The sequence below is a fragment of the Limulus polyphemus genome, unplaced genomic scaffold, assembly GCF_000517525.1.
Source record: "Limulus polyphemus unplaced genomic scaffold, Limulus_polyphemus-2.1.2 Scaffold160, whole genome shotgun sequence".
In the NCBI taxonomy this organism is placed as follows: Eukaryota; Metazoa; Arthropoda; class Merostomata; order Xiphosura; family Limulidae; genus Limulus; species Limulus polyphemus.
Window position 1 is genome coordinate 52,274 of NW_013665770.1, and position 6,820 is coordinate 59,093.

Sequence of the window (6,820 nt, forward strand, 5' to 3'; positions counted from 1 at the left end):
GTTAAAATCATAAATAATATTCAACGTTAAATTGGTACACAATTAAAAACATTTTATTTAGGCCTATCTATGACCTTCAAAAAGTTGACGACTCTACATGTATGAGGATGACGTTGTAACATCGAAACATGTAGAGTCGTCAACTTTTTGAAGGTCATAGATAGGCAAAATAAAATGCTTTTAATTGTGTACCAGTTTAACGTATAATATTATTTATGATTTTAACTTTATACACAAGTGCCAAAATACCAATTGCCATGTATGAGGATGACGTTGTAACATCGAAACATGTAGAGTCGTCAACTTTTTGAAGGTCATAGATAGGCCTAAATAAAATGTTTTTAATTGTGTACCAATTTAACGTTTAATATTATTTATGATTTTTGATACTTTGCTTGTTGTTTTAAAGGAAACTTCACTGCTAAAATTTAACCCAACAACTTATACTGATAGCTTGAAAATAATTTTGGCGAAAAGGCTAAGATAATTTACTTAGACATCTAGGAGAAGTTTTAACAGAGATCAAAGAGATGGTATAGTATGATTAACTTTCAAACTGAAACATTGCAAGAAAATATACTATACATTTTAATACAGATCACCACAATATCTAAGTAACGGGGCATTCCATTTAAATTTGTAGAGGCATTTAATGTGGAAATCATCAGACGATTTTTGACAGATGTTTAAGGTCTTCATTAAATTTGTGTATGTAGATAAACTAATGATCTCTAATTAAAACATAAATTGTACATGATCATAATGCACGGAAGTATTTTTCAAATTACTCAAACATTTAAAGTTAAAAACTAACATTTTAAAAAACAAACACTGTGCTATTTACTACCGCATACAGACAGCCTCGTGATTTGGCTTGTTACTTCCAGATACAACTCTAGTATTATGTAACAGCCTACAGTCAGGAAATGTGAAACTAATATAATTATGGATCCGAAATGTAAAAGACAGTATCTCGTTTTCAAGAAAAATTCACATTTTATTTTTCTCTTCTTGTAATTCATAGTCAAGTGAGCAAGTAATTCCAATAAAAGCTCGTTTTAAGAACTGATATTAAACTTTTTTTTACCATATACTTTCAAACAAAGTTTTTATCACGTTTAATATATTCAGGCATTTCTTTATTTTTGTACTTTTGGAGATATAGAAGTACGTGTGTTTCTCATTTGTTCTTCAGACAATTAAAACCCAAGTGTAGGAATATATATGCTGTACTCCTATTTTTTTCTTTTTAGTTTTCAAGTTTTTAAAACAGATTCACTAGTCTTCAATAAACCTCTGGCCAGTAATACTTCTAACTTCATGTTCCTTGCCTAGTTTTTGTATGTCTCATCTATAAACTAGCTTCGTTTCGTCGAGCTAAAATCAATAAACCTAGACTATAATTTAGTTCAGTATATAAACACTAAGTCTCGCGCTTGAATAGTTCATTTCCACTATAATGTACTTTACGTAAGATCTCATAAAAGCCTGAAGATGTCTTATGAAGTGAATTTTTAGCTTTTCATTAAAATACTTAATATATGCAATGCCATTTTTTTTTTTTTACTTTGGATATTGAAATCTTTTTTCACAATCTTCTAGTGGTAGTTGAGCATTTAGCGCGACTGTTTAACTATTTAACCAAGTTGTTTTGACTTTAGCAAAATAAAAATGAGCCTCAATACTTGTCTTTAGAATAGATATTATGGGAATTTTCTATAATATAAGTATATAATAGCGCGGATCATGAAGACTTCTATTTCACGATTTTATCTGTTATGTTTCCCCTGGTATTAAAAAATATCTTCCAAAATATTGTATGTATGAAATTCAAATACATCAACAAACATGTTATAAAAATGTCTACTTAAGCACGTTTACGATAGTCAAAACTAGATAAACAGAGTAGCAAAATATTAAAATATGCATATAAATTTTTTCTGCATATATATATATATATTTCCTCTTTCTGTATAAACATGTGTGTATATGCTTCTCAGATACTATTCTTCAAAAGCTCTTGTTTTTGCTAGAATTTTGAATAAAGCTTTAACATCTTTTTCTAGTCATTATCTATGTATTATTCATATTATAGGATCATATAGTTTATATTATTTTATGCTAAATAAAGCTTCGTCATATGCATATGTGTGCGTATATATATCGCATGCCACAATCTACCATTTCACTAACAAGTAATTCTAATATGGCTGAAGTAATATGTAACATACCACAATCTACCATTTCACTAACAAGTAATTCTAATATGGCTGAAGTAATATGTAACATACCACAATCTACCATTTCACTAACAAGTAATTCTAATATGGCTGAAGTAATATGTAACATACCACAATCTACCATTTCACTAACAAGTAATTCCAATATGGCTGAAGTAATGTGTAACATAGTCTAGCATTGACTTATTTCTAGCTTATTGCTGAATTTTCTTAAAAACACGATGAAATCCTTAAGAATGGTATTTTGGGGCTTAGATAAGGTTTTATTTATTTATTTTTTTACAGTTTTATAAAACAGTAGTTCTACATGTTCGTGTCACGTTAACACCATATGCAATACAATTTTTAAGTGTCAAACTAGTAAAACAGGTAATTGTAAAATACAATGAGCTTCTATGTTTCATATCAAGTTAACACCATACGTAATACCTTTAAAAGTGTTAAGTTAATGTGCAGTTAGAACAAACAGTGAAGTTATTTAATTTAATGATATGTAATTTTGCATATCTGTGTTTGTTTACATAACGTTTTACATTTAACTAAATTCAATATATTTTATACATAGTGTTTTCCTTTAGTGTTTGTTTAAGAATGTGTGTTAAGAGTTTCTTTTTATGCTCAGCTGTAAGTTTGTAAGGTTAAATTACCTAGCTTATTCCATGTTCTAGTATTGTAGTTATACTTACCTAAGGTTTATATAGTTTAAATACAATTTTGTATTTATTTGCGCATCTTCATTGGATTTCTGTGCTTAACTAAGTTTATATATAGTTACAATGCTACCGTTGTGTATTTTTTAGCTTAATTATTATATTATTCCCATGTTGCCATTTTATGTTTGGGGTGGCGTCACATACAGAAATTATAGTTATGTATGTTTTTGTTTAGATATGTTTTTCAATAGTTAAACTGCAGTTCGTTGTTTCTCTGTTTAGTTAAGGTTCTATGTAGTTATAATGCATGTTTGCGCTCTTTATTTAGTTGCACTATAATGTTATGTTTATTAATATATATAATATAATTATGAACCTATTCCGTATCATTTACGCTTTGCCAAAACTATATTTAAATACAATCTAGTTTTGTGTCTGCCTTCACTTTCTGTTTCGTGATTAAAATTCTCTAGCGTCTATATTGAATTATTATAAAATAAGGACAATATTTTAATATTTATAAAATTTAAAGGATCCATTCTCTATTTTTTTTCAACGTTTATGGAATACTCAAAAATATCAAAGTTTGTTGTCGGTTTCTTATTTCTGGGTTTCAACGTGTATCTCTCTTTCTTATTCAGACGCTCTGCGAATGAGGTAGAAGTTGTGGCATTCAATTTGTTTCTGACTTGCACTTGCAGTTGACTTTATCTCTACTTCACTTTTGAAACAGAGATTTTGTCATCCAGCTTTCTGCTTTCTACTCAAAACTTGTAGCATTTTGATTCTCTTTATGATTCAGAAGATGTGAAATCCTGATTCTGTTTCAGAGGTTGTTTGTTTGTTTGTTTCTAATTAAGCACAAAGCTACACAATGAGTTATCTGTGCTCTGTCCACCACGGGTATCGAAACACGGTTTCTAGCTATGTAAGTCCGCAGACATACCGCTGTGCCACTGGGGACTTCAAAGGTTGTGAATCCTTATTTTTTTTTACTGATTCTTTATCTAATTCTAATACATTGGTATCTATTGTGTTGCTTCATATTTCCGATTTCTGTTAGTGATTTAGATTTCATGGTACTTTGCTTTCCGTTTGTGATTCATAGATTATTATTAAGAATTTCTAATCAAAAGTTAACTGAGTATGTAGATCAGAACCAAAAATATTTAAAGAGTAGTTTCTTAATTATTGACATCAAACCTGCATAACAAACTCCCCAGAAACCCTTGGTGACACAAATCAATACCATGGAAAACTAAAAAATCTATAATGATTATACTTCGCTAAATCATTAGTTGGATACTTTTGCTATTGACGATATTTTGACTGCAATTACAAAACACATCTCTCGAGCTTCGCGTAGCTTAGGAAATTTAGGTAGTTTTTAAAAGTGTAGACTAAGACAACAATACAAGAACATTTTCACAAGTGCAATTATAGTTAAGAAAATATTCAAACATTAGCTGAAACATTATAACCACTATGATGTAATCAAACTAATTATATAAAAAAATGCCATAGTTACTTAGAAGTTCCGAGATCTTGCTCTCTCTGTCTAATTTAGTGGATGTGGACTCTTATTTTTTGTTTTTATTCAGATGATATAGTATTTCGATTTTTTTTTCTGATATCACATATAGTGGCGTTTCGCTCGTGCAATGTTGTTTTCTATTTTTATTTAGATGCTGTACCATCTCGAATACCTTTTTTTGTTTCTGATTCAGATTTTGTAGTATATTTTTAGCGCATAACATGGAAGCTCAATTGCTGTTTCCAATTCAGAAAATTTCGCATCCCATTTTCTTTCTGTAAGCTTGGTGTAATATCGTTTTCTGATTCTGAGATTATATCACGTTTCTAAAATTTGAGGTCTCACGCTCGTGGTTTGCAATACATTGGTCCTGATATAAATTTTGTTATTTAGAAGTTGAGCTATTTTGTTTTCTGATTTTAATCATTGGTGGTATAGCACAAATTGGGTTTTTGATCCAGAAGTTGAGGAATCAACATTTTTTTACTTTTGATATTAGCCGTGTGTTATTTAGCATAAGATGTTCATCAATAACGAATATTAAAGTGTTATTATGTTAAAAAGTACACAAATCTTTGATTTTGTCTGGATTTAACGATGTTCTCTTCTACTTGCATAGTTTTAAGATCTTCCATGATTTAAAATGTAAGGTGTATTAGTTCGTTATCAAAATCTGATTATTGGATAATAATTTATTTATTTATGAGAAAAGTGAAAGCAGCCAGTTTGAAAGAATTTCGTTAATGGCCAATGAACCTTTCCGATCCCTTTTCTCCAGAATATTATTTAGTCAGAAGCGTAACAGCTCATTTAACATTCAATGTTTAATTCAGGTTACTTTCTTAAATGAAATATGGAAAACGAGTAAAAAATAAAAAATAAACATTTTCCTATTGTAATTTTTGTTATACTTGTTGCCTACCCTCATTTCATAAATTAACTAAATACACTTCTCTTTGGCTTCTTGTCCTCCGCTAATTAACTATTACACCTGTTACGTATTACAATTTCGAGTGGTCTGAAATCGAGCTAAATGATAATTCAAATTTAATAGTTAAATAAATGTCGATATATATCCAATTTATGATATTTGCCAATAAGATTGATACACACAATTTTCTTTACTTTTATACAAATATATTTTAATACACAAACAATAATACAATTTACAATAACAGTTATTACAAATAGTTATTACAAACAATGATTTATATACAAACGTTTTACAAACTTACAAGCAATATAAAATCGTCTTTCTAGTCCTTGATATCTTATCGAGGATTCGATGAGCGAGTTAATTACGAGTTGACAAAGGTACAATTCACTTAATAAGGAGCTAGCTAACTTTGTGGGCCTCACTAGTCACACACTGATTACAGGTCGAGCTGGAGTTTTTTACCACTGAAGTTATATAATATCTTCATAAAAGTACTAATGTCCGATGTGAATCCACTGAAGTTAATTGGTTTATAGTGTTCGAAATTTATAAATTTTCCTGGTCAGATATCTGAAGTTTTCCGATTAATAAGCTATAATCACAATTATAGCTTTTGAGGTTCATAGTATAACCAATAGTATATACTGTTTTTTGGCGTGTCGCGTTGGTTATATTTATAGGCGTGTGAAGAGTTTCTCAAAATTCAGATTACGTAACAATACAAAGCGACACTAGCTTTTCGTATACACATATATTGTTGATTCTTACAGTCGAGAGAGAGAATCTCTTACAACTTTAGAGAATATAAAACAACAGATAAACTATAAGGATTTAGGGGGAAAAACGTTTGAAATGCATTTAGGAGGTTTTAGAAATTACACAAAAGAAATTTGAGATTTTTGAAATGACGAAAAGTATTTTTAATTCTAATATTACTTTGCACACGGACTATTCAAAACAAATATTCAATATATTCATGGACAAATATTTATTTTATTTTATTGAAAAATACTTCACTAAGAAATATGACTTTTTGCATGTGAAAGACTTGTAATATTAACTGAAAGACTGCCAAATTTAGTGAAGATATACCAAATATATCGAGAGTTATAAGTATTAATTTATAAAGACTAAACGAGTGCACGTGACTCGGTCAAATTGACCGAACCCGTGCTGAGAGAGAACATTAAACAAACATCGATATTGTGTCCAGCATGGCCAGGTGGTTAGGGCGCTCGACTCGCAACCTGAGGGTCGCGGGTTCGAATCCCCATCACACCATACATGCTCGCCCTTTCAGCCGTGGGGGCGTTATAATTTGACGGTCAATCCCACTATCCGTTGGTAAAAGAGTAGCCCAAGAGTTGGCGGTGGGTGGTGACGACTAGTTGTCTTCCCTCTAGTCTTACACTGCTAAATTAGGGACGGCTAGCGCAGATAGCCATCGTGTAGCTTT